The sequence below is a fragment of the Giraffa tippelskirchi genome, chromosome 5, assembly GCF_054371585.1.
Source record: "Giraffa tippelskirchi isolate mGirTip1 chromosome 5, T2T-mGirTip1v1.2.pri, whole genome shotgun sequence".
Classification (NCBI taxonomy): Eukaryota; Metazoa; Chordata; class Mammalia; order Artiodactyla; family Giraffidae; genus Giraffa; species Giraffa tippelskirchi.
In genome coordinates this window covers 96,346,503-96,373,272 of record NC_137279.1, presented here as the reverse complement: position 1 = coordinate 96,373,272, position 26,770 = coordinate 96,346,503, and the positions used below count along the sequence as shown (strand labels likewise).

Here is a 26,770-nt window from a genome sequence, read left to right as displayed (position 1 = left end):
GGAGAAGAAATCAAGAGGAGTCAGGAGCCCTGCTATCCAGTCAGCAGGGGGCGCTGCTGGGTCACAAGCACAGAATCTTTGGGCGTGAGGATGACACGCACTCATGACAGGTCATAGAGGCTAAGAACCTCAGGATCTTGACACAAGCAGGGAACAGAAACCATTTGGCTCCTGATAGTCATGGACTCACTAGGCTGCTGAGCAAGGGGCGTATCTCCTGCCGGTCCAGGGAAGACAGTTTTCGGAAGCCAAGCTTGAGAAGCACGAATTGAAAAGAGACAAAAAAGAAGTGACCAGAGCAGGTAACCCGGAGAAAACTTGCCTGTCTTCCTGACTGTCTGTTCATCCATTCATTCATTCCTTGGTATTGAAGTCTACATAGTGTTATACAGTGTTAGATGCTGAGAACAGTGGCGAGCAGGACAGTGAGGATGCCTGTGTTCATCAAACAACACACCAGAGAAGACAGTTAGGGAAATCATGGTAAAAATGTAGCGAGAAGTACAGAGAATGCGAAGAACTCATATCCGAGCCACAGACCCTGTGAGTTAGGGATGTCTTCCTCGAGTGATGTGTAAGCTGAGACTTCAGATTTGAGTATAATTTAGTGAGTGTAAGTATGGGTGTTCTAGGCCATGGGAAGAGCAGTACAAAGGCCCAGACAGAGGCCAGCAGACTTTAGCAAGGATCTGCTTGGGGCCAGTCTGACAGCTCAGAGGAACAGTGGCTGGAGATGAGGTGGGCTGGTGGGCAGAGGTCCAACAGAGGGCAGCCTCGCATCCTCCAGGCGGGGAAACAAAGAACATTGGAAGGCATGGGGCCTGACGGCACTGCCCTTTCCCTCCCCTTTAGTGCACAGGACTCATTCCCAAGCTGCTCTCCATCTTTGACGTCTCTGTCTCCACTGGGGACTTGTTCTCAGGACCCACCCAAAGAGGAAGTGCTGGGAGGGGCTGACTGGGAGCAGCCAGCTGAACCCTTTGGTCACTAGGATGAGAACTGCTCCTGTAGAAACAGCCCAGCCTGGACTTGGAAGGGTAGGGCCTGACATACCGGATTTCCCAGTGGACAGGAGGCTCTCAGCTGTCAGCCCAGGGGCACTGGCTGCAGAGGGAGAAAAGTGAACCACAGAGATAGAGGAGGGAAGAGAGAATGGAAAACAGTGACAGACAGAGAGGCAGGGAGAAGAAACTGTGAAGAAACCAAAACATGCTCAGAGAAAAGCAATGGAAAAAGTTTTAAAGGGCTTACCGTCCACCCCACCACCCACTCCTCACCCCCTTCCAACTCCACCTCCTTTTCCCTGATCTCAGGTCTGGCCCCTCGGGGGACAGAGGGGACAGGTTCAGACAACAAGGAGCCTGAGTCATATACCAGCCTCCCAGAACACACATATGTGTGCATACACATGTGCGCACACACACACACACACACAGAAGCTCACTCTCCAGGGCTGCAGGGCGCCCAAGTGCACACAGACTTTCTGTCAAACAGCTTCAAAGACCATAAAGGAGGCAGAGAGCAAGGCTCCATGGACCTTAACTCTCCTCTCTTTTTTCCCATTTCCCTGCTGATGTCTGCGTTCTGTTTTCCTGGCTGTGTGTCTCCCTTTGCCTTTCCTCTCCTTCCTCTTCTTCCCAGGCAAGTCAGGGCATGGACAGGGCAGGTCTCTGTCACCTCAACCTCTCTGCAGCGTCTCCTGACCTGAAGGGAGGGACTGTGTGACTTGTCCCCTACTCCCACCCCTTAGGAGTTCTGGTCCTGCGTCGTGTGCTTAAAACTAAGCAGAAACCTCTCCCTGGATGACAGAATCAATTCCCGAATAACTGGCAGGCATAGAGTCACAAGGGAATTGAGGCCAACACCCTACTCCAGGAGTCACTTTTGCCTCTCATGTGGGAACCTGCCGCTGACACAGTTGAGGCTGCAGCCAGATGGCCAGGGACTTGGGAGACTGTGGAGGGTGCAGACCCAGTGGTAGGGACCCTGTGAGGTGATGCTTCCTTCTCATATATCTTTCACTCTGGTGCTCCAGCTCGGAGTTGCACAGCATAGTGGACCCCAAATGGGAGTCCCTTCAGTCTGTCCTCAAGACAGCAACAAGCAGCACAGTGACAGCCCCTCTTCAGGCACATGCTGGGGACTCCTTCCCACAGAAGAACCCCAAGACGAGGCTCTGGCAGTTCTGAAAGTGGATGGAGAGAGGCTGAGCTGGGCGGAGGTGTCAGCCACACCTGGCTCACTGGGGCCTGGCTTGCACACCTGAGCTGAGTGAGGTGGAGCCCCAGATGAAAGGGCTGAGCTAAGAGCCTGACACCCATCATCTGAGACAGCTGAGGCCCTGGGCTTACAGCAAAATGGGTCACCGGACAGGTCTGCCTCAGGAACCACCTAACATGTAAATCCTGCACAGCTTCCATGAACTAGAGCTGCCTTCATTGGCAAGAAGGGGCTGGTAAGCCTTTCCTTCCCTACTCAGGGAACCCTCAGGAAGTCTTTGTTGCAAGGGGATTCATACCTCCTATACCCAGGAGGCCCCCTATCCCAGGACACAGAAAAGAGCAAACAGATGAGAACCATGGCTTTCTTAGCACGTGGAGTATTTGGAGCAGGGCTGGGAGATGGTGTGTTAGTCACTCAGTTGTGTCTGATTCTTTGTGACCCACAGACTATAGCCCATCAGGCTCCTCTGTCCATGGGATTCTCCAGGCAAGAAAACTGCAGTGGTTACCATTTCCTTCTCCCGGGGATCTTCCTGACCCAGGGATCGAACCTGGGTCTTCTGCATTGCAGGCAGATTCTTTACCATCTGAGCCACTAGGGGAGAGGGTGGCAGATGGCAGAGCAAGGTTGGGACAGAGAACAGGGAAGAATCCACTAGAAGGAGGGACTGAGGCCAGAATAGAAGTAAGTTCCATTGGAGCTGTTCACACAGGCTCCAGTTTTAAAGCCTGATGAACAAATACAACAAAATCTCAATTTGATGCAGCCACACAGCCCTGGCCAGAATATTCAAGTTCTTCCTTCCTGTGCTTGTGCTTCTGTATAAACACACACTCATACACACACACACACACACAGAGGCATTTGAGTGTGTGTGTCTAGTGGAAAACCCACAGCAATAACTGGTTCAGTTTAAAACAAAACAGTATGGAGGGAACTTCCTGGTGGCCCAATGGTTAGGACTCTGCACTTTCGCCGCATGGGGCAAGGTTTGCTCCCTGGTTGGGGACCTCAAATCCCACAGGCCAAGCAAACAAGAAAAATTTTTTTTTTTAAAAAAAGAGGCTTATCTTTGGATGCTGGAGGCTGGAGGGTAGAAGCAGTTGATCTCAGCAGTTGTCAGATGAACTCCCATATTCACCCTTCTCCACCCTGGTGACCAGCTCTCATACCCACCTCTGACAGACCCAGCATCTGCCTACAGGGGTCTGTGGCCTTGTGGGATAAGCCCCCAATTGGGGTACATGCTTATTTCCCCTCCTCCGCATCTCCTCCAAGGCTAGAGGACTCTCTGTCTACTGACTCCTGGCCACTTCTAGACCATCTGTCCTGCTCTGGGGCCTCCCAGTGGCATTCATCCATGTTCATAAAGGGGTAGTGGGCAGAAACCAGAGGGGCTGCCCCAGGGGCCATATATTGGGTCCTATGCCTGTGGATGTAAGGAGAACATTCCTGGATTTCCTGGGTAGGAGGAAGGTGGGTTGGTAAGATGCAAAGAAAAGAGTTGTTTGGGTTTTTCCTACTCCTAAAAGAATTGGAAGATTACAAAAGTCCTGAGTGGGTGAGTCTGAGGACACTTACAGGGTTCAGTTACCCCCTCTGCATTGCCAACACTGTCCCAGCATAGAGGAAGAGATAAAGGTCAGAGAGGTGAAGAGAACTGCTTCACTCTTTGGCTCAGGAGTCATAGAGCCAGCCTGGATCTTGGCCCTCCATGCCAAGAGCAGTGGCCTCTCCATTTCCTCTTGCTGGAAGGGCCCCCAAGGCAGAGACTTCTTATTCCCTGGGGAGAACGGGAGGAGGTGGTGCTTTCAGGACTGGTCAGTGAGTCATCTAGCAAGATTCTCATGGCACCTGCGCTTCTGGGTAGCACCAGACCAAGGACACCAGACCAAGCATATGCTCTGAGTGGGGATGGAAACTGCTTTGAATCTACCTAACAGCAACTGAGGTAGATCACTGAACCTCAGTTTTACTTATAGGTAAAATGGAGTGAAAACATCGACCTCTCAGGTTGGCTGCAATCATTCATGACATGATGTTTGTGAAGTGCTCACCACTCGACTCAGACTCGATTGCCAAGGGTCATACTCTTCCTCATTAGCCGAGAGACCCCAGGCAAAATTATTACATATTCTGGCCTTTCCTTTTCCATTGGGAAAATGACTCCCTTTGGGGCTCCCCAGGTGGCACTAGTGGTAAAGAGCCCACCTGCAAATGTAGGAGACGTAGGAGATGCAGGTTCGATCCTGGGTCAGGAAGATCCCCTGGAGAAGGGAACGGCAACCCACTCCAGTATTCTTGCCTGGAGAATCCCATGGACAGAGGAGCCTGGTGGACTACAGTCCACGGGGTTGCAAAGAGTCAGATACCACTGAGCAACTGAGCACAGCCCAATGAGGAACCAGCTCACTGACCCAAATGAAAGCACAGCTCTGTGGGACTGGGTTCCCTCTGAACATGTAGGCCTGATTTCCCAGCCTTTGTCTATGTCATCACTCTGAAGACTGGTGTACCTGGGGGTCAAAGAAGGAGTGAGGGAATGCAGACAGCCAGCTTTTTCTCTGAAAATCTTTTTGTTCTAGGACCCGCAAAACTTGAGAAGATGTGCGACCAACCAAAATGCAATCCAAGCTGCCCGCCAAAATGCAGCCCAAGCTGCCCCTCAAAATGCAGTCCAAGCTGCCCCCCAAAATGCAATCCAAGCTGCCCATCAAAATGCAACCCATGCTGCCCATCAAAGCCGTGCTGCTGTTTGGACCCCAAGCCTGAGTGTACTTGCCTTAATAAGGAGCCCGATCCTGCTGCACCCCAAACTCAGAACAACTCCCAAACTCAACAGCAGTCCCAAAGCCCGAAGCAAGGGCCCAAAAGTCCCGGGGGGCAGAAGTAACCAGACAAGTAGATTGTTCCAAATAAGTAGACGGGCCATACCCGTCACCCAGCAGCATCAGGCTAGATCTACCTTTAGAAAAGCTGTTTCTCAGTGACCACCATTTATTCCCAACCAGAAGCCCCACCTCCCTTCATAGCCCCCAAACCTTGTGAGGCCCCAGTTGGAAATGGGAGGTTGAAAAAGCTAGAACCATCTTGCCTAGTGATCCTGACATTAGATAGCACAAAAATAAAAGAGCAATAAAGAAAATCGCCTCTCTTTCCTCCTCTACCTGTGAAACCATTGAAACCATCTCACTTGTCTGGCCTAAGCCCAGGAAAATGTGCTATGCATGTCATGAAGGCACCCAGGACCCAGAAAACCAGAGTCTGGAAGCACAAGCCCTCTGCTGAGCCAGAATTAGAGTGACTGATCCTGGTTTTAAAATCCTGGTTTTAAAATAAAAGTTCCATGTTCAGGAATCCCTCCAGTCCCAGGAGAAGAGGGGTGGAGGAGGTCAGTCACCCTAAGTGAAGGAATTCCAGTGCCCCTGGGTCCTGGGGCAACACATTTGAGGTCAAACCAGCAAAAACACGTGCCAAGGAATGATTCCCCTCACTTACCCCCAAGATCTTCCTAGAACCAGAGCTCCCAGGACTCAGCACAGCACTGTGACTGGCCCAGGCAGCAGTGACTTATGGCATCAATATCAGCTCTGCAACGGTGAAGCAAGTTGTTGGACCCTCTCAGGCTCCATTTCCTCATCTGTAAAATGAGAGTAATGGTGCTTCAAAGGGTTTTTATGAGAATGAAATAGGATCATTCATTTAAAGCACTTAACATTGGATCTGACACATCATGGATACGCAATGCATGATTCTCCTCAAACTTCTCTATCAGTCACCAGGTCCCTTTTTCCCTCCAAAGGAGTTACCATGATAAAACAATTTGCCCACAAAACACAGCTCAGTTAATCTAGGTGCACAGGTAGAAACAGAGAAATCAGCCCCATTCACTACACTGTGAACATCACTTTTTCCTGTATTCTTGGTATACAACTGCTATGTCCATTCCTTCTAACACTTTTCTAATGCCCTTCGATAATTCCTCCCTCATGATCCTCCCTGTCCACCAATCCCAGAAAACAACTGATCTACTTTGGGTCCCCATAAATGAGTTTGAATTTTCAAGAATTTTATATAAAGAGAATCATCCAGTATATATTCCCTTATGCCTGGCTTCTTTCACTCAGCAAAGCTACTTTGAGATTCAAACAAGTTGTTGCATGTATCAGTTGTTCATTCCTTTTTATTGCTGGGTAGTAAATGCCCTCATTGTATGGATAATACCCACATTTTGTTTACCCATTAATCTATTGATGGACACTTGGATTGTTTCCAGGTTTTGACTATTACAAATAAAGCTTCCCTGCACATTCATGACAAGTCTTTGGATGGGCTATGCTTTCATTTCTCTTAAGGCCTAAAAGACTAGAATGGCTGTTACAAGGTAGGTGTATGTTTTACTTATTAAGAAACTGCCCAACTGTTTTCCAAAATGGTTGGCCATTTTACATTCCCATTGGATATATATCAGAATTCTGGTTGCTGCACATCTTTCTATTTTTCAATATTCTAATGGATATGCAGTGTTATTTCATTGAGTTTAATTTGCATTTCCTTAATGGCTACTGGTATGAACATCTTTCCATATGGTCACTTGTCTCCATATATCTTCTTTGGTGAATCTTTTCTAATATTTCCTCCAGTACTTTACTGAGATGTTTAGTTTCTTATGATGGAATTCTGAGATATTAAAAAGTGGGCTATGAAATTAAAAGATGCTTGCTCTTTGGAAGAAAAACTATGACAAACCTAAATAGCATATTAAAAAAGCAGAGGCACTACTTTGCTGACAAAAGTCCATATAGTTTAAGCTATGGTTTTTCCAGTAGTCACATAGAAATGTGCGAGTTGGACCATAAAGAAGGCTGAGTGCCAAAGAATTGATGCTTTCTAACTATAGAGCTAGAGAAGACTCTTGAGAGTCCTTTGCACAGCAAGGAGATCAATCAATCATAAAGGAAACCAACCATAAAAAGTCATTGGAAGGACCCATGCTGAAGCTCCAATTCTTTGGCCACCTAATATGAACAGCCAACTCATTGGAAAGACCCTGATGCTGTGAAAGATTGAAGGCAGGAGGAGAAGGGGATGACAGAGGATGAGATGGTTGGATGGCATCATCAATTCAATGGACTTGAGTTTGAGTAAACTTCAGGAGATAGTGAAGGACAGGAAAGCCTGGCATACTGCAGTCCATGGGGTTGCAAAGTTCATGTGTTAGGGAAAGCACACTGACTAAAACCATCCACCCTGGCCAGGCACCATAGTAACCATTTGCATGAGTTGTTTTATGACAGGAGGTCCTGGTAAAGAACACGGAACTAATAAGCCACCGCCAACTTGTGGAGTTCGGGAAAGGTCAAAAGGAGACACCATACGTTCGATCACCTCCCAGAATCCTTCTCGCTGGCATCCATCTTGGCTGAACAAGACATGCACCACCAGGAAGGACTCTGACTTAGAACGATTGGCTAAAGACAATCCAGAAACTAATCCCATCGCCATAAAACCCAAGACAGCCACTTGGCAGAGCAGTTCTCCTGAGTTCCCTTACCCTACTGCTCTCTGCCTGGGTGCCCTTTCCCAATAAAATCTCTTGCTTTGTCAAGAGATTTGTCACATGTGTCTCCTCGGACAAATCATTTCTGAATGGTAGACAAAAGCCCAGTTTTGGGCCCTGTAAGGGGCCCCCCTTCCTGCAACACATGGGGTTACAACTGAGTGACTGAACAACAAATATGTTGTTTCTTTACCAGCTGAACCATAAGGGAAGTCCAAGAACACTGGAATGGGTAGCCTATCCCTTCTCCAGCAGATCTTCCTGACCTAGGAATCAAACCGGGGTCTCCTGCATTCCAGGCAGATTATTTACCATCTGAGTTATCAAGGAAGCCGGTATGGGATAACTATATATAGATAGATAGATAGATATAGATATAGATATATAGATATATATACCCATGTCCGAGGTAACAGAAACCCAAGGAAGACAGTAGGCGCTGACAGAGGGCATCAGAGGGCAGACAGACTGAAACCACAATCACAGACAACTAGCCAATCTGATCACATGGACCACAACCTTGTCTAACTCAATGAAAATAAGCCAGGCTGTGTGGGGCCACCCAAGACGGACGGGTCATGGTGGAGAGGTCTGACAGAATGTGGTCCACTGGAGAAGGGCATGGCAAGCCACTTCAGTATTCTTGCCTTGAGAACCCCATAAACAGTATGAAAAGGCAAAAAGATGGGACACTGAAAGATGAACTCCCCAGGTTGGTGGGTGCCCAATATTGCTATTGGAGATCAGTGGAGAAATAAGTCCAAAAAGAATGAAGGGATGGAGCCAAAGCAAAACAACACCCAGTTGTGGATGGTGATAGAAGCAAGGTTTGATGCTGTAAAGAGCAATATTGCATAGGAACCTGGAATGTTAGGTCCATGAATCAAGGCAAATTGGAAGTGGTCAAACAGGAGATGGCAAGAGTGAATGTCGACATTCTAGGAATCAGCAAACTAAGATGGACTGGAATGGGTGAATTTAATTCAGATGACCATTATATCTACTACTGTGAGCAGGATCCATTAGAAGAAATGGAGCAGCCATCATAGTCAGCAAAAGAGTCTGAAATGCAGTACTTGGATGCAAACTCAATAACAACAGAATGATCTCTGTTCATTTCCAAGACAAACCATTCAATATCACGGTAATCCAAGTCTATGCCCTGACCAGTAACACTGAAGAAGTTGAAGTTGAATGGTTCTATGAAGATCTACAAGACTTTCTAGAACACCCCAAAAAGATGTCCTTTTCATTATAGGGGACTGGAATGCAAAAGTAGGAAGTCAAGAAACACGTGGAGTAACAGGCAAATTTGGCCTTGGAGTACAGAATGAAGCAGGGCAAAGGCTAACAGAGTTCTGCCAAGAAAACACACTGGTCATGGCAAACACCCTCTTCCAACAATAGAAGAGAAGACTCTGCACATGGACATCACCAGATGGTCAACACCAAAATCAGATTGATTATATTCTTTGCAGCTGAAGATGGCGAACTCTATACAGTCAGCAAAAACAAGACCAGGAGCTGACTTTAGCTCAGATCATGAACTCCTTATTGCCAAATTTAGACTTAAATTGAAGAAAGCAGGGAAAATCACTAGCCTATTCAGACATGACCTAAATCAACTCCCTTACGATTATACAGTGGAAGTGGCAAATAGATTCAAGGAATCAGATCCGATAGACAGAGTGCCTGAAGAACTATGGACAGAGGTTTGTGACATTGTACAGGAGGCAGGAATCAAGACCATCCCCAAGAAAAAGAAATGCAAAAAAAGTAAAATGGCTTTCTGAGGAGGCCTTACAAATAGCTGGGAAAAGAAGAGAAGTGAAAAGCAAAGGAGAAAAGGAAAGATATACCCATTTGAATGCAGAGTTCCAAAGAATAGCAAGGAGAGATAAGAAAGCCTTCCCCAGTGATCAATGCAAAGAAATAGAGGAAAGCAACAGAATGGGAAAGACTAGAGATCTCGTCAAGAAAACTAGAGATACCAAGGGAACATTTCATGCAAAGATGGGCACAATAAAGGATAGAAACTGTATGGACCTAACAGAAGCAGAAGATAGTAAGAAGAGGTGGCAAGAATACACAGAAGAACTGTACAAGAAAGATTTCCACGACCCAGATAATCATGATGGTGTGATCACTCACACTCACCTAGAGCCAGGCATTCTGGAATGTGAAGTCATGTGGGCCTTAGGAAGCATCACTAAGAACAAAGCTAGTGGAGGTGATGGAATTTCAGTTGAGCTATTTCAAATCCTGAAAGTTGATGCTGTGAAAGTGCTGCACTCAATATGTCAGCAAACTTGGAAAACTCAGCAGTGGTCACAGGACCGGAAAAGGTCCGTTTCCATTCCAATCCCAAAGAACGGCAATGCCAAAGAACGCTCAAACTACTGCACAATTGTACTCATATCACACGTTAGTAAAGTAATGCTCAAAGTTCTCCAAGCCAGATTTCAGCAATACGTGAGCCGTGAAATTCCAGATGTTCAAGCTGGTTTTAGAAAAGGCAGAGGAACTAGAGATCAAATTGCCAACATCTGCTGGATCATCGAAAAAGCAAGAGAGTTCCAGAAAAACATCTATTTCTGCTTTACTGACTACGCCAAAGCCTTTGACTGTGTGGATCACAAGAAACTGTGGAAAATTCTTCAAGAGATGGGAATACTAGACCACCTGACCTGCCTCCTGAGAAATCTGGGTGCAGGTCAAGAAGCAACAGTTAGAACTGGACGTGGAACAACAGATTGGTTCCAAATAGGAAAAGGAGTACGTCAAAGCTGTATATTGTCACCCTACTTATTTAACTTATATACAGAGTACATCATGAGAAATGCTGGGCTGGAGGAAGCACAAGCTGGAATCAAGATTGCCGGGAGAAATATTAATAACCTCAGATATGCAGATGACACCACCCTTACGGCAGAAAGTGAAGAACTAAAGTGCCTCTTGATGGAAGTGAAAGAGGAGAGTGAAAAAGTTGGCTTAAAGCTCAGCATTCAGAAAACTAAGATCATAGCATCCGGTCCCATCATTTCATGGCAAACAGATGGGGAAACAGTGGAAACAGTGGCTGACTTCATTTTTCTGGGCTCCAAAATCGCTGCAGATGGTGATTGTAGCCATGAAATTAAAAGACGCTTACTCCTTGGAAGGAAAGTTATGACCAACCTAGACAGCATATTAAAAAGTGGAGACATTACTTTGTCAACATAGGTACATCTAGTCAAGGCTATGGTTTTTCCAGTAGTCATGTATGGATGTGAGAGTTGGACTATAAAGAAACCTGAGTGCAGAATAATTGATGCTTTTGAACTGTGGTGTTGGAGAAGACTCTTGAGAGTCCCTTGGACTGCAAGGAGATCCAACCAGTCCATCCTAAAGGAGATCAGTCCTGGGTGTTCACTGGAAGGACTGATGTTGAGGCTGAAACTCCAATAGTTTGGCCACCTGATGCAAACAGCTGACTCATTTGAAAAGACCCTGATGCTGGGAAGGATTGAGGGCAGGAGGAGAAGGGGACGACAGAGGATGAGATGGTTGGATGGCATCACTGACTCAATGGACATGGGTTTGGGTAGGCTCTGGGAGTTGGTGATGGACAGGGAGGCCTGGTGTGCTACGGTTCATGGGGTCGCAAAGAGTTGGACATGACTGAGCGACTGAACTGAACTAAGACATATAAATATATATATATATATATATTATATATATATATATAAAACTATATATATATATAGAGAGAGAGAGATACAAGTCCTTTATCAGGTAAGCTATCTGCACATATTTCCCCCAGTCTGTGGATTATCTTTTCATTCTCTTTCACAGTTTCTTTCATAGAGGAGGTGTTCTTAATTTTGATAAAATCCAATTAATTTTTTTCTTTTATGGATCTTGTTTTTGGTGTCATATCTAAGAAATCTTTGCCTAATCCTAGGACAGAAAAATTTTTCCTACATGTTCTTCTGTAAGTTACTTTTTATATATGGTGAAAGCTTCGGACAAAGATCCTTTTTTTTTTTTGTGAATGGGGGAGTATGGAGGGGAATCCATGGATATTCAATTGCTCTAGACTATCCTTTCTTTATTGAATTGCCTTTGCAGTTTTGTCAAAAATCATCTGACCGTATTTGTTTTTATTTACCTCTGAATTCTTATTTTGTTGCATTGATCTATTTGTCCTTCCTGACATTTTTTTATTATTTACTATAGCTTTATAGTATCTTGAAGTCAAATAATGTAAGTCCTCTAATTTTGTCCTTTTTCAAAGTTGCTGTAGTTACTCTAGGTTCTTTGCATTCCCATATGAATTTTACAATAAACTTGTCCATTTCTACAAAAAAAGAAAGTCTGCTGAGATTTTTGAACTGGGATTGAATTAAATCTATAGATTAAATTGGAGAGGAATGAATATCTTAACAATATAAAGTCTTTCCATTCATAAACATGGACTAGCTCTCCATTTATTTAGGTCGTTTTAATTTCTTTTTAAGTTTTGTAGCTTTCAGTGAAAAGATTTTGCACATATTTTGTCTGTTTTTTCCCTAGGTATTTCACACATTTTTATCATAATGTAAATGGTATTTTTATTTCAATTTCTGGTTATTCATTGTTATGTGAAATGAAAATATCTCCTACCATATTTTTTTTTTTGTAAATTTATTTATTTTAGTTGGGGGCTAATTACTTTACAATATTGTAATAGTGTTTGCCATACATTGACATGAATCAGCCATGGGTTTACATGTGTTCCCCTTCCTGGACCCCCCACCCACCTCCCTCCCCATCCCATCCTTCTGGATCATCCCATTGCCCCGGCCCTGAGCCCTTGTCTCACGCATCGAACATGGAATGGTGTTCTGTTTCACATATGATAATATACATGTTTCAATGCTATCCTCCCAGAACATCCCACCCTCACCTTCTCCCTCAGAGTCCATAAAATTGTTCTATGCATCTGTGTCTCTTATTCTGTCTCGCATATAGGGTTATCGTTACCATCTTTCAAATTCCATATATATGCATTAGTATACTGTATTGTTGTTTTTCTTTCTGGCTTACTTCACTCTGTATAATGGGCTCCAGTTTCATCCATCTCAGTAGAACCGATTCAAATGTATTTTTTTTAATGGCTGAGTAATATTCCATTGTGTATATGTACCACAGCTTCCTTATCCATTCGTCTGCTGATGGACATCTAGGTTGCTTCCATGTCCTGGCTATTGTAAACAGTGCTGCCATATTAATGATCAGGAAATGTCACAGCCATCTGCTATTTCTGGCCTCCAAATGTGAATGAGGGCTCCCAAAACGGCAATCCAGCAGATGCTGCCACCCCCACAGTGATTGCTGAGGAACAAGGAGCAAGGTGAACAAGGAAACACAACTTGGCCCCAGATAGCTGAAGTGCATATGAGGGAAATGAATTCAGTGAGCCCAGAGGCTTGCATCTTCCCATACACAGAATACTAAATTCCTTAGCTTGATACCTGATCTTCGACGTTCAGACTGCCTGCTCCCTTTGTGGCAAACTTGTATATAGCCTGACTTCTCCCCACCTCCTTGAAGCAGTTTTCTCAGAGCTACTGAGATGCTGTCTCCCTGGCTCAGAGCCCTAAACATTCCCACCAAATAAAATAACTCTCTACTTTCAGGTTGTGACTCTATTTTTTAGTCAACAGTTAGTATATTAACATGCAATTGTTTTTGTATAGCAATCTTGTATACTGCTTCTTAGTTTTAGTAGCTTCATGTAAATTTCATAGGATTTTTCTATAAACGTCGAATTTCGAAAACTGCTTTTTTCTCCATCTATTGAAATGATCATATAGTTGAGTTTTCTTTAGTCTGTTAATATGGTGAATTACACTGATTGATTTTTGATGGTAAAACAACCTTGCATTCCTTTGGCAAACCCTATCTGATTGGGTTGTTTAGTCTTTTTTTTTTTTTACTGTGTTTACATTTGATTTGCTAAAATCTTGTTACTTTCTCTGTCTCTATGTTAATAAGGGATACTGGTCTACAGCTTCCTTTTCTTGTCTTGTCTTTGTCTGGCTTTGGTGTCAAAACAATGTCCTTATGAAGTGAGAAGTAGTCCTTTCTTTTCAACTTTCTGGAGTAGCTTGTGGATAATTTGATGTAATCTTTTCCTTAGACATTTGGTAGAATTCACCAGTGCTCCTTCATGGGAAGTTTTTTTTTTGCTCAAACTTTTAAAATCAACTTTACTGAAGTATAAATTACAAGTAATAAAAATATACCTGTTTTAAGTGTTTAGCTTGATGATTTATATCAAATGTATACCCCTTGTGACTACTAGTACATTCTGACCCTGAAATTTCCCTTGTGGCCTATTACTGTCAGTCCCTTCCTGGAAAATTTTTAATTTAAAATATAATTTCTCTAACTGATTTAGAGTTTTCAGATTATCTATTTCCTTTTGAATAAACTTTGTCAATTTTTAAGAAATTTAATCATGTTATCTATTTTAAAATTTATTGACATAAAGTTTTTTATAAAATGTGTTTACCATTTTTTAATACCTGTGGAATTTGTAGTAAGGTGACTTTTCATTTCTGATATTGGTAATTTATATCTTCTCCCTTTTTTTCATGTGTAGGTTGGCTAATTTTATCAATCTTCTTAAAGAATCAGCTTTTTGTTTCATTGGTTTTGTTGTTTTCATTTTTCTATTTCACTAATATCTGAGCTGTCTTTTATTATTTGCCTTCTCCTGTTTACTTTGGGCTTACTTTGTTCTTCTCTTTTCTTGTTTTTTTTTAACATGAAAGCCAAGATCATTAACTTGAAGTCTTTCCTCTTATAATATGCATATTTAATGCTATACAATTTCCTCTCAGTACTATTTTAGCTACACTCAAAAACTTTTAAATGTTGTGTTGCAATTTTCTAGATCAAAAGACTTCCTAACTTTCTTTTTGGCTTGCCCTTTGGTTTATGAGTTAGTTATAAGTGGGCTTCCCCCGCCCACCCCATCCCCCCACCCCCCCCCCTCACCACCCCCCTCCCCAAATGTTGGGAGACTTTTAAAAGATCTTTCTGTTATTTCTAATTTTATTCCTCTGTGGTCAAATAGCATACTTTGCATCACTTAAAAGTTTTTAAACTTACTGAGACTTGTTTTATGGGCCAGTATATGCTCTCTCTTAGTAAATGCTCCCAGTACACTTGAAAAGAATGGAATCTGAGTGGACTCTGTTTTTGCATGGAATGTTCTGTAATATCAATTAGGTTAATTGGTGTGACAGTATGATTCAAGTCCTCTATATTTCTACTGATGTTATGGCTGCTTGTTTTATCAATTATTAAATGAGTAGTGTTGATATCTTTGAACATAACCATAAAATCCTCTATTATTTCTTGTAACAGTTTTGATTCATATATTCTGAAAATCCCTTAATAGATGCATAAACATTTAGGACATAGCATATCCTCTTCATAAATTGCATCATAATCATCACAGAATGAACTTCTCTGTCCTTGGTGATATTCTTTTCTCTAAAATCTACTTTCAAGTCAATTTTGTCACTTTAACTTTCATTTTATATATATAAAATTTTATTTATTTATTTGCTTATTTTTGGCTGTGCTGGGTCTTCGTTGCTGCAAGGGGTTTTTCTCTCCTTGTGGTGTGTGGGCTTCTCATTACATTGACTTCTTTTTTTTTGTTGAGGAGCCGGCTCTGAGGGCCGTGAGCATCCGTGGTTGTGGCACATGGGCTCAGTAGTTGTGATTCCTGGGCTCTAGAATACAGGCTCAATGGTTGTGGCACAGTGAACTTAGTTGTGCCTAGGCATGTGGGATTTTTCTGGATCAGGGATCATCCGTGTCTTCTGCATTGGCAGGCTGATTCTTCACCACTTAGCCCCAAGGAGGCCTCAGCTTTCTTTTTATTGGTATAAACAAGACATTTCTTGGTATAAACAAGACATTGGTATAAACAAGACATTTCTTTTTCTATCACTTTAGTTTTAACCTATTTGTATCTTTATATTTAAAATAAGTTCCTTGCAGATAATATATGCTGTTGTTCTTTAGTTGCTAAGTCATGTCCAACTCTTGCAACCCCATGGACTGTATAGCCTGCCAGGCTCCTCTGTCCATGGAATTTAGCAGGCAAGAATACTGGAATGGGTTACCATTTCCTTCTCCAGGGGATTTTCACAACCCAGGGATCAAATCCATATCTCCTGTGGCTCCTGTGTTGGCCAGTGTATTCTTTACCTACTAAGCTACCAGGGAAGTTCAGATAATATCTAGTTAGATCTTTTATGTTCAATCTGACAATCTCTGTCTTTTAATCAGGGTTTAAATCTACCATCTTGCTATTTGTTTTCTATGTCTCACATATGTTCTGTTTTCTTATGCCTTTGTTTTTCTTTTGCATGGAGTATTTTATATAATCCCATCTCATCTCCTTTGTTGATTTACACTTTATAACTCTTTGTGTGATTTGGTGGTTATGTTGTGTGTTATGTTGTACAGATCCTTCACATAAGATAGTTTATCTTCGTATTACATCACTTCACTTAGAGTCTCAGAACCTGTAAACAATATCCTTTCATTTCTTTCTTTCTGACCTATGTGCTTTGGTATGATACACTTTTCTTTAACATATGTTAAAAACCTCAAAATAAATTTCTATCAAATTTGCTTTAAACAATTATTTATTCTTCAAGTAAGTTTAAATAATAGCAGAAGTCTTTTGTTTTTATCTAGGTAGAGTGCTATTTCTTCTTTGTGTGCATTTGTCATTCCATTTTACATCACTCCTATTCATCCCGAGGGACTGTCTTTAACATTTCTTAGAGTTCAGAGTCTGTTGGTGTCAAATTATTTCACCTTTGAAATGTCTGAAAAAGTATGTTATCTTCATTCTATAAAGATATTTTACTGGATATAAAATTCCAATGTATACTTAGTTTCTCTTTCAGTGCATTTCCTCTGCCATTTTCTGGCTTGCATGGTGACAAGTGAGCAATTTGCTTTTATTCTTTTTCCCTCTGTAATATGATCTTCTTTGTGCAATGTGTCTGTTTTTCTGTGCCTGTGTGATGATTTTCTTTATCAGCTGCCACAAGCAATTTTATTGTGATGTGACTTGATATAATTTGTTTCACATTTCTTGTGCTTGAGTTCATTAATATTTTGTATCTATATAGAGCCCCTCCACCCCAATTTTTAAATATTTTAGTAATTGCTTTTCTATTCCATCTTTCAGGCACTTCAACTGTGCTTGTATTAGGTTTCTTGATATTTTCTCACAGCTCACTGAAGCTTTATTCTTTTCTCTTTTAAAATTGTCTTTCTGTGTTTCATTTTGGGTAATTCCTAAGTGAGATAAGTCTGACAGAAAGACAGTACTGAATTTTCTCACTTATATGTGAAAGCTGAAAAAAAAAAAACATCGTGGAGACAGAGTGGAGTGGTGGTTGCTAAGGACTGGGCGGGGTGGACATAAGGGTATCAGAAGATATTGTTCGGAGGGTACAAACCTCCAGTTAGAAAATAAGTAAGCTCTGGAATTTAATGATATTTGAAAGCTGCTAAGGGATGAGATCTTAAATTACCACACATACAAATAAATGGTAACTATAAGATGGATACATTAACTAACCTTATTGTGGTAATTATTTTGTAATATATATGTTTATCAAAGTGTCACATTGTATACCTTAAACTTACATGATATATGTCAATTATATCTCAATAAAGCTGGAAAAAAATAGGAATCATTTCAGTGGCAGAAAACTCAGGCAGGGACAAATTGGGGAGACTTAAATGTGTCTTTAAAATCGTGTGTATGTATATGTGCTCAGTCATGACCTACTCTTTGACACCCTTCTGTCCATGGAATTCTCCTAGCAAGAATACTGGAGTAGGTTGCCATTGCCTCCTCCAGGGGATCTTCTCAACCCAGGAATTGAACCCACATCTCCTGCATTGGCAGGCAGGTTCTTTATCACTGAGCCACCTAAGAAGGGTCTTTAAAATCCTAATTTCCTCTCCCCTTCACACTAGATCAATTGCTATTTGATTGGTTAAGCACTGGATGAAGGGGTTGAATTGCATTTAGGAGTCATGGACAAAAATCACAAACTGTATTTTTAAACTGATATCATACAGATTAGCACAGAAGAAGGGATTCCTTGAGCTTCAGATAGACTGAATGCTCCTCCTTTCCCACATAAAATCATACTATACTTACCCTGGTTTCAGCCCCTTTCCCCCTTCCTGCCTCCTGGGAAAGGGCACAGCACACACACCCCCACCCCACCCACCCCCCAAGAAGGGCTGAGGTTGGCTTGGCTCTAATAGCTCCTAGGGCCTGCAGAAATGCCAGGACTGTCTCTCCTTGTCTCATCCCTAAATGCAGACTTCACTCTTTTGTTTGGCCTTAGAGCCAGTTAGCTCCGCCTGCTGCTTGGAACTACTTAGAGGCAGGGGTGGAGAATGGCTGGGAGGCCTGTATTGCCATGGAGGATGGGAGTGGAGGACTGAAATGTGAAGCACAGAAATACCACCAGAAAGAGTGAGGGCAGACACTGGAGGAAAGATGGGGTTCTGGCTTTCCTCTCCAAAGCTTGAGACTATTAACGCAGAGGAAGAAACATTTACAAGGTCAAATGATCACTACTGCAAGAAGAAGGAGAGATGACATGGAGAGGTGAAACTTCGGAATATTTCAATCCCATCCTTTTTCTTGTACAAAAACTCCCTGAGTCTTCCAATTGGCCAACAGCACAGACCCCAGAGTAGAGTCAAGGGCTGGATCTTCAAAACAAAAGTCTGAAGGTTTCTAAGGTTTGGGGATTCATCAGTTCAATTCAGTTCCTTCGCTCAGTCGTGTCTGACACTTTGTGACCGATAGACGGCAGCACGCCAGGCTTCCCTGTCCATCACCAACTCACAGAGCTTGCTCAAACTCAGGTCCATTAAGTCGGTGATGCCATCCAACCATCTCATTCTCTGTCATCCCCTTCTCTTCCCGCCTTCAGGATCTTTCCCAGCATCAGAGTCTTTTCCAATGAGTCAGTTCGTCGCATCAGGTGGCCAAAGAATTGGAGTTTCAGCTCCAACTGGGGATTCGTGGCAGAGATCTAAAATCTTATACCTTTCAGAAAGCAGACTTAAAATAATCTGAGGCTAAGAGGAGAAGGGATAGGAGAGTGGATCCTATAATGCTTGAAGTTAAGCCAGAGTTGATTGAGTTTATCTGGATGTGAATGCATTAAGTTTTCTGTCATCAGGAACAGCGACTAGATATTACAGGTTACATTTATTTATGGGAAAACATATTTGCATCTTTTTAACATAAGTAGACATTACTTCAAGGAGTATTTATGTAGGTGACAGATATATTGGGCATGCTGAAGAAACCATGTGCCAAGTATGAGGCTTCCCAAGTGGCTCAGTGGTAAAAGAATCTGCCTGCCAATGTAGGACATGCAGGAGAAGCAGGGTTGGTCCCTGGGTTGGGAGAATCCCCTAGAGTAGGAAATGACAACCCATACCAGTATTCTTGCCTGGAGAATCCTATGGACAGAGGACCATGGTGAGCTACAGTCCGTAGGGTTGCAAAGAATTGAGTATGACTGAGTGACTGAGCACTCATGCACATGCAAAGTATGGTCCTGAATATTGGGCAAGTCGAGGAACTAGTGCAGTCAAGAGCTCTCTTCTCATGAACTTATTTCCCTAGCGAAGCAAGCACACAAATAAATACCATAAGTTCAAATGGTGATGATCAATCCAATGAGATAAATAGCCTGGTGGAGTGAGTGGTCTATTAGACAGCGTGGCTGGAGGAGCCATCTCAGGGAAGTGACATTTCGAGTAGAAGTCTGAATGAGGTGCAGAAGTAAGTCATGGAGTTACTTGCAGAAGAGCTCTACAGGAACAGGGAAGTGGGGAAGTCCCAAGCTGGATCCAGGCTTCTACAGGCAGGAGCAAAGAGTGAGGGGATGGGGTTGAAATGAGCGTGGGCTCTAGAGCAGTCAGGGTCTCATAGACTTTGGTCCGTCAGTGACAGATTCCCAGCAAGGGAAGGGCAAAGTCATGAGCAAAGTTCAGAAGAAGCTGGAGGACAGGAATTAGCACTGGTCATTTTCCCATCTATCTGCTCCTCTTCCCTATAAGATTTTTGGAAAGTGCTTTCTATCCTCCCTGCTCCTAAGCCCTCTCTTCTCATTTGCTCTTGGAATCACTGCAGTCTGGTTTTCATCCTCACCACAGCCCTTGGCTACCTCTGTCAAGGTCATCAGTGGATTCCATGTTGCCCAACCAAACAGGCATTCTCAGTTCTCATCTTTACAGCATTTTCCCCAGATGTTCATCCTTTCCAGTCAACACTGTTTCTACTTGTCTTCCAGGATGCCCTATTCTTCTGGTGAATTTCTTACCTCACTACCTGTTCCTTCTCATTTTGTCTCAGTTTTTTGACTTGTTGCTTCTCATCTGACCCTTTGACACTGGAGTGATTCAGGGGGTGGTCCTGGGACCTCTTCTCTTTTATCTATATTCATTCCCTTGATGACTTAATCCTGGCTCATGATCCCTTGATGACTTAATCCTGGCTCATGACTTCACATGCCATTTATATGCTGATGATTTCTGCATGAATCTCTTTCTGAACTCTCCTTCTAGTATATCTCATTGCCTACTTGATAGTTCTACTTGGGTGTGTCTAATGGGCATCTCAAGCAACATGTCTCAAAGCTCACTGTTGATTTTTCCCACAAAGCCAGCCCCTCCTGTGGTCTCCTCTGTCACTGTTAAATGGCAGCTCCATCCTTACAATCATTCAGGCCAAGAACTTTTGAGTCATTGTTTGCTCTCACCTATACCTTGCATCTAATCGGTTAGGGAATCTTACTGATTCTATTGTCAAGACATATCTATCATCTGACCACTTCTCCCTGCCTCTACTGTTGTCACCCTAGTTCTAGGCAGCTGCTACATTACTGTGGCTGCCCGCTTCCAAGCTAGCCAGAGAGAACCTTTTAAAAGTAAGTCAGATGATGCCACTCCTCTCTCATCTCATTCACCATAAAAACCCATGTTGCTTCATGATTTCTCCCACTGCCCAGCATCACCCACTCCTCCACCCTCACCTCTTACAGCTCTTTCCCTCATTCATACATGCCCAGTTATACTGGCCTCCTTGCTGATTTCAGAACATGCCTCCTCGGGACATGGCCCCTGCTGTTCCTTCTCCCCTGCATATCCTCACCCTGACCCCACTCCTTTGGGTTCTTGCTGTAGGCCTTTCCTGACTATTCCATTTAAAATACACAACAATGGACTTCCCTGGTTGCCCAGTGGTTAAGATTTTATGCTTCCAATGCACAGGGTACAAGTTTGATTCCCTTTTGGGGAACTAAGATCCCACATGGTATGCTGCACAGCCAAAAATAAAATAAAATAAAATACACAGCATCCCATCCCATAGCACTCCCTAGACCTCTTTCTTACCTTCTTTTTTCTACATAGTATTTCTAACATGCTTTATATCCCAGGTATGTGTTTATGTCACTCGCCACCTTCTCTCCAAACACTGGAATGAAAGTTTTGGGAGGGTGGGGACTTTCACCTGTTCAAAGCTGTACCCCTAAATGCCTGGAACACAGGTACATGGGAAGCTCTCAATCAGCTCTGAATGACCAAAAAAATCAATAAAGCAGGAGGTGAAAAAAAGGCATTCCAGCAGAGAGAATGGAATGTGCAAAGGCACAGAGGTGAGTAAAGGTGAACTCAGGAGATCCAGAGATCTGGTCCTGGCTAGGGCCTACTGCTGACCCCCTGTGTAACCCCTGCCCTTCTGTCCCCTTTCTAGACTGTGTCATTCTTCATGTGATACAAGTCAGGGTTGAATTTGATGACTGTGAAGTCTCCAATGCCAGGTTTCTCAGCTGTGTTCCTAAGCTGGGGAGAGAGGTGCTTTGGGGGTGCCTGGGGCCTGAGGCCCCTAGGAGGAAAAGTGCTGGAGGCTGGACCACAGGATAAAGAGAGGGTGAAGTTACAGCCATGCATGCAAAGACTTGCCTGTAAGAGGAAGCACTGGGCTCACCTTTCTCCCCCAAAGCCTTCTGACCTCCTTCTCCCTCTCATGCACCATCCCCCCATCCCACTCCAAGCAAGCTTTCTAGTAAAACCTGAGTGGCAAGAAAATAACTTTTCAGCCACTCTCCAGCAATTTCCAGCTCACCTGTCTTCTGCTTTCCAGCTCTCCAGTCCTCCTCTGTCACATTTGGACTCTACTGCTCCAGTATGTCCCATATCTGTGGGACTTAATGGACATGTCTGCCTTCTCTGGTGGAGGGGCTGGCCTGGGAGCAGACACACCCAGACTTGCTCCACTTGCTGACTGGAGGACCCCTGTTCTGAGTCCCAGCTGCTTGCCTGTGAAGTGCAAAGGGTTAAATGAGATGGTGGATGAGGCTTGTTTAGCACCATGTCTAGTAAACAGCAGGCTTTGTAGGTTTCTTTGCTTTTGTATCTCCTTTGCCCACCCACCCCCAGCCCGCCCTGCTGGGAGACTCACGGCCCTGCCTGTTCACACCTGTATCCATGCACAGAGACAGGTTAGTTGTGGGCTCACATGTCACAGCACTGAATTGCACCCATCGCTCAGTTTCTGTACCCCTCTTCCCTTCAGATGGGAGTTTCCTGGGAGCAGGAGCCATGTCTTCCTAATCTGGGGTTTTCTGAAATCAGAGGTGGTATCTCCCTCTCAGACTGGGAGGTTAGGGTGATAGCCAAAGACCTCCCCAGTACCCTGGCCCAGCTGGGATCCCAGAGACCAGGACTCGCCCTAACTCTGCATTGGTCTGGTTTAATGCAAATAATGAGCAGGGAGGGATGTTTTAGGAAGGAAGGAATGAAGAGGCACTGTTTCACACTCTGTACTAGGTCAACCCATCTGGAGGCCTGGAACAACTGGACAGCTTCAAGGCAAGTGGTCCACAAATACAAACAGATGAGGTTAGAAATGACCCATGCTGAGGCTGCTCAGAGGGGTCTGAGAAGGACCCCAGCAAGGCAATGTGGGCTACTGACTCCTCTTGGTGAAAGCCTCTCATCCAGGACCAGATAATGCTAATCCTCTGTATGGGACTCTGCAGTGGCTTTTTCTATTGCCCAGATTACACACACACACACACACACACACACACACACACACACACACAGGTACATGCATGGACTCCACATGGATCTGAGTGGCCTCTGCAACCACATTCAGGAGTAACCTAAAGAGCAATTAGTCCTCTACAGAAGCAGCTGATGCAGGGTCAGGTGTCCCCCAGCATCCTCTAATTAATAGAGGGGGAAAAGGATGGGGAATGATAAACCAAGAGGTCAGCTGGAGCACCCTCACCTCCTCTGACTTGTGTGACCATGGATGACATTTCTGGGGGAGTCTGTACAGCTAGACTAGGTCCTGCTCTTCTTCTCATTCTGCACCTGCCTCCTCTCTCCTCTGTGAAATCCCTCCCCTATTCCCTCCAGCTCAGGCCCTCCACTCTTTCTGTCTGCCCTCTAGTGAGATGTGTTCCTCCCATCACTGCCTTCCACTCCTTGCGCGCATCCCTGTGAAGGCTTCGACCCCTTGGCTTCTTTACCAGTCAGCCCCCATTCCATGCAGCTGGCAGAGCCCTTTCTATCTGTCTCTGGCTCCCCGTGACTGCCTGTGCACTCCTCACTCTATTGCTGGGATTCCTCTGTCCACATCAAAGCTAGATCCAAACCACCACCTATTTTCTGCCCACACAACTTCCAGGCCCCTCCGTGAACCATCATGCTGCAGGAATGCAAACCCATTTGGATTCCTCAGTGAGCCTACCACGTGTCAACACAATCAGTCCATGTGGAGCCTCCTGAGTGCACAAGGGAAACACGCCGTGGGCTGAGCTGGAGCACCGCCCGAGGCCCACAGCAGGCAGACTAGAGGGAGGAGTAAATGGGACATCAGGATCCCTGGTTTCTATCCCCACTTCACTCCATGCACTGTGTGACTTTGGGGTTTCAGATTTCTCATTGGCAAAATGAGAAAGTGAAACCTTGCATTATTAAGGCTCTATGTATAGGCAGGTGACACACTGCAGTCTGTCAGCAAACGTTGCCATGACTCCCAATAGGAAAACAGTTTATGAGCACCATCTATGTGCTAACCACAAATATCACCTCACCAAATCCTCACAGAAGTCAAAGGAGCTGCAAATACCCATTTTTAAAAAATATAATCACACACATTTGTTACAAATTTGCAAATAATATCTGCATGTTCTAGTTTATTTTATAGTTAACAAATTCATATTTTAAATGTTACCACAGTTAGTTCCTCATTCAGTTCAGTTCAGTTCAGTCACTCAGTCGTGTCCAACTCTTTGTGACCCCATGGACTGCAGCATGCCAGGCCTCCCTGTCCACGACCAACTCCTGGAGTCTACTCAAACACATGTCCATTTAGTGGGTGATGCCATCCAACCATCTCATCCTCTGTAGTCCCCTCCTCCTCCCGTCTTCAACCTTTCCCATCATCAGGGTCTTTTCCAAAGAATCAGTTCTTTGCATCACATGGCCAAAGTTTTGGAGTTTCAGCTTCAGCATTAGTCCTTCCAATGAATATTCAGGAGTGATTTCCTTTAGAATGGACTGGTTGGATCTCCTTGCTGTCCAAGGGACTCTCAAGAGTCTTCTCCAACACCACAGTTCAAAAGCATCAATTCTTTGGTGCTCAGCTTTTTTTATAGCACAACTCTCACATCCATACATGACTACTGGAAAAACCATAGCTTTGATTAGACGGGCCTTTGTTGGCAAAGTAATGTCTCCGTTTTTTAATATGCTGTCTAGGTTGGTCATAGCTTTTCTTTCAAGGAGCAAGTGTCTTTTAATTTCATGGCTGCAGCCACCATCTGCAGTGATTTTGGAGACCAAAAAAAATAAAGTCTGTCACTGTTTTCATTGTTTCCCCATCTATTTGCCATGAAGTGATGGGATCAGATGCCATGATCTTAGTTTTCTGAATGTTGAGTTTTAAGCCAACTTTTTCACTCTCCTCTTTCACTTCCATCAAGAGGCTCTTCAGTTCTTCTTTGCTTTTTGCCATTAGGGTGGTGTCATCTGCATATCTGAGTGTAAGGTAGCGTTTAACTGGAGGCTACCTGTATGCTGTTTTTGGTCTTGCATAAATCCTTTTGTTCCTTAACAGCCCCTGAATACAGGTGTGAGAAGAGCTGGCAAGCCAGCTCTCAGGAATAGGAATTTATGTATCTCGTAAGCAGCCATTTACAACTCTCTTCCTTTCTGATATGGAAAGTAACTTTTACAATCCCCTCTCTTGAAAATTATTCTAGCTTCCAGCTTCCTGAATAACTGTAAGATTTTTTATCCCTGTCTCTGCTAAAAAGGGCTATCTTGTAAGACAGTATATATATGCCCACAATATGTTAAGTAAACACCTTAGTTCCACCAGAACTCTGGTCTCCCTGTCTCTCCTCATTTCGTTCTCTCTCTCTCTCTCTCCCTCCCCCTCTCCCTTTCAGGCTGCTTCCACGGAGCACAGGTGTCCGCCATGTCTACTTACTTGCCGGGGCTTTCAAGACCTCTTCGAGAGGGCGCCCTGAGCCTACGTAGACGGTGCTAGCTCTTTGTCCTAGAGTTATATTGGCATACTGTGTAAACCAGGGAATACTAACCTCTTTTCTTGCTTCTTTCACTTTCTTATCGGTGGGCTCTGTACCCCCAAGTTCCGGTCCATTTAAAGGACCCCAAACATCTGAGGTTATTGATATTTCTCCTGGCAATCTTGATTCCAGCTTGTGCTTCCTCCAGCCCAGCATTTCTCATGACATAGTCTGCATGTAAGTTAAATAAGGAGGGTGACAATATACAGCCTTGACATTCTCCTTTCCCTATTTGGAGCCAGTCTGTTGTTCCATCTCCAGTTCTAACTGTTGCTTCTTGACCAACATACAGATTTCTCAGGAGGCAGATCAGGTGGTCTGGTATTCCCATCTCTCGAAGAATTTTCCAGTTTGTTGTGATCCACAGAGTCAAAGGCTTTGCCATAGTCAATAAAACAGAAATAGATGCTTTTCTGGAATTCTCCTTGCTTTTTGATGATCCAGAGGATGTTGACAATTTGATCTCTGGTTCCTCTGCCTTTTATAAATCCAGCTTGAACATCCGGAAGTTCACATTTCACGTACTGTTGAAGCCTGGCTTGGAGAATGTTGAGCATTACTTTGCTAGTGTGTGAGATGAGTGCAATTGTGTGGTAGTTTGAACATTCTTTGGCATTGCCTTTCTTTGGGATTGGAATGAAAACTGATCTTTTCCAGTTCCTCATATGTGAAATTAATTTTCAAAAATAATTTAATATTTTCATATTCTATCTTATCTTCAAATGGAAAAAGTTTTCTTCCAATTTTTGCTATTAAAATAGAGCTGGGGTGAATATATTTTACAGATTTCCCCCCTCTTTCTGGGCATTTGATTGGTATGGATGAGAAATTACTAGATTAAAAATAGTATTAAAAAAAAGCACAAAAATTTATTTTTTATACTCATTTTCTAAACAAAGAAACAGGGTCATAGAGGAAAATCAGCTCATTCGGATAACAAGAGGTTCAGTGGGACTTAAACCCAGGTCCGTCTGACTGCAAAGCCAACAGAACAACAACAATCCTAGGGGTTGGATGAGGCTAAAATACATCAGTGCCAGCCAGGAAGGCTTCCCTGGTGGCTCAGATGGTAAAGAATCTGTCTGCAATGCGGGAGATCTGGGTTCAGTCCCTGGGTCGGGAAGATCTCCCAGAGAAGGGAATGGCAACCCACTCCAGTATTCTTGCCTGGAAAATCCCATGGACAGAGGAGCTTGGCAGGCCCCAGTTCATGGGCTCTCAAAGAATCAGACGTCACTGATGGACTAACACACAAACACACATATACCAG

The 26,770-nt window shown here is 43.8% G+C and overlaps 1 protein-coding gene and 1 long non-coding RNA gene across 2 annotated transcripts in view; one reads left to right on the top strand and one right to left on the bottom strand.

The window, feature by feature from the left end:
• Positions 1 to 139: 139 nt before the first annotated feature.
• The window catches only part of IVL (involucrin), a 33,731-nt gene continuing 7,100 nt past the window's right edge, over positions 140 to 26,770 (top strand). Inside the window, exon 1 of the mRNA XM_081485642.1 lies at positions 140 to 302. The gene's annotated coding sequence lies outside the window, so the exon portion shown is untranslated. The remainder of the gene's footprint in view (positions 303 to 26,770) is intronic.
• On the bottom strand, positions 184 to 9,616 carry LOC145504569 (uncharacterized). The gene is made up of 2 exons (XR_014052307.1): positions 4,547 to 9,616; positions 184 to 2,669 (listed from the first exon to the last, which is right to left on the bottom strand). It is a non-coding gene; the product is annotated as an uncharacterized LOC145504569 (long non-coding RNA).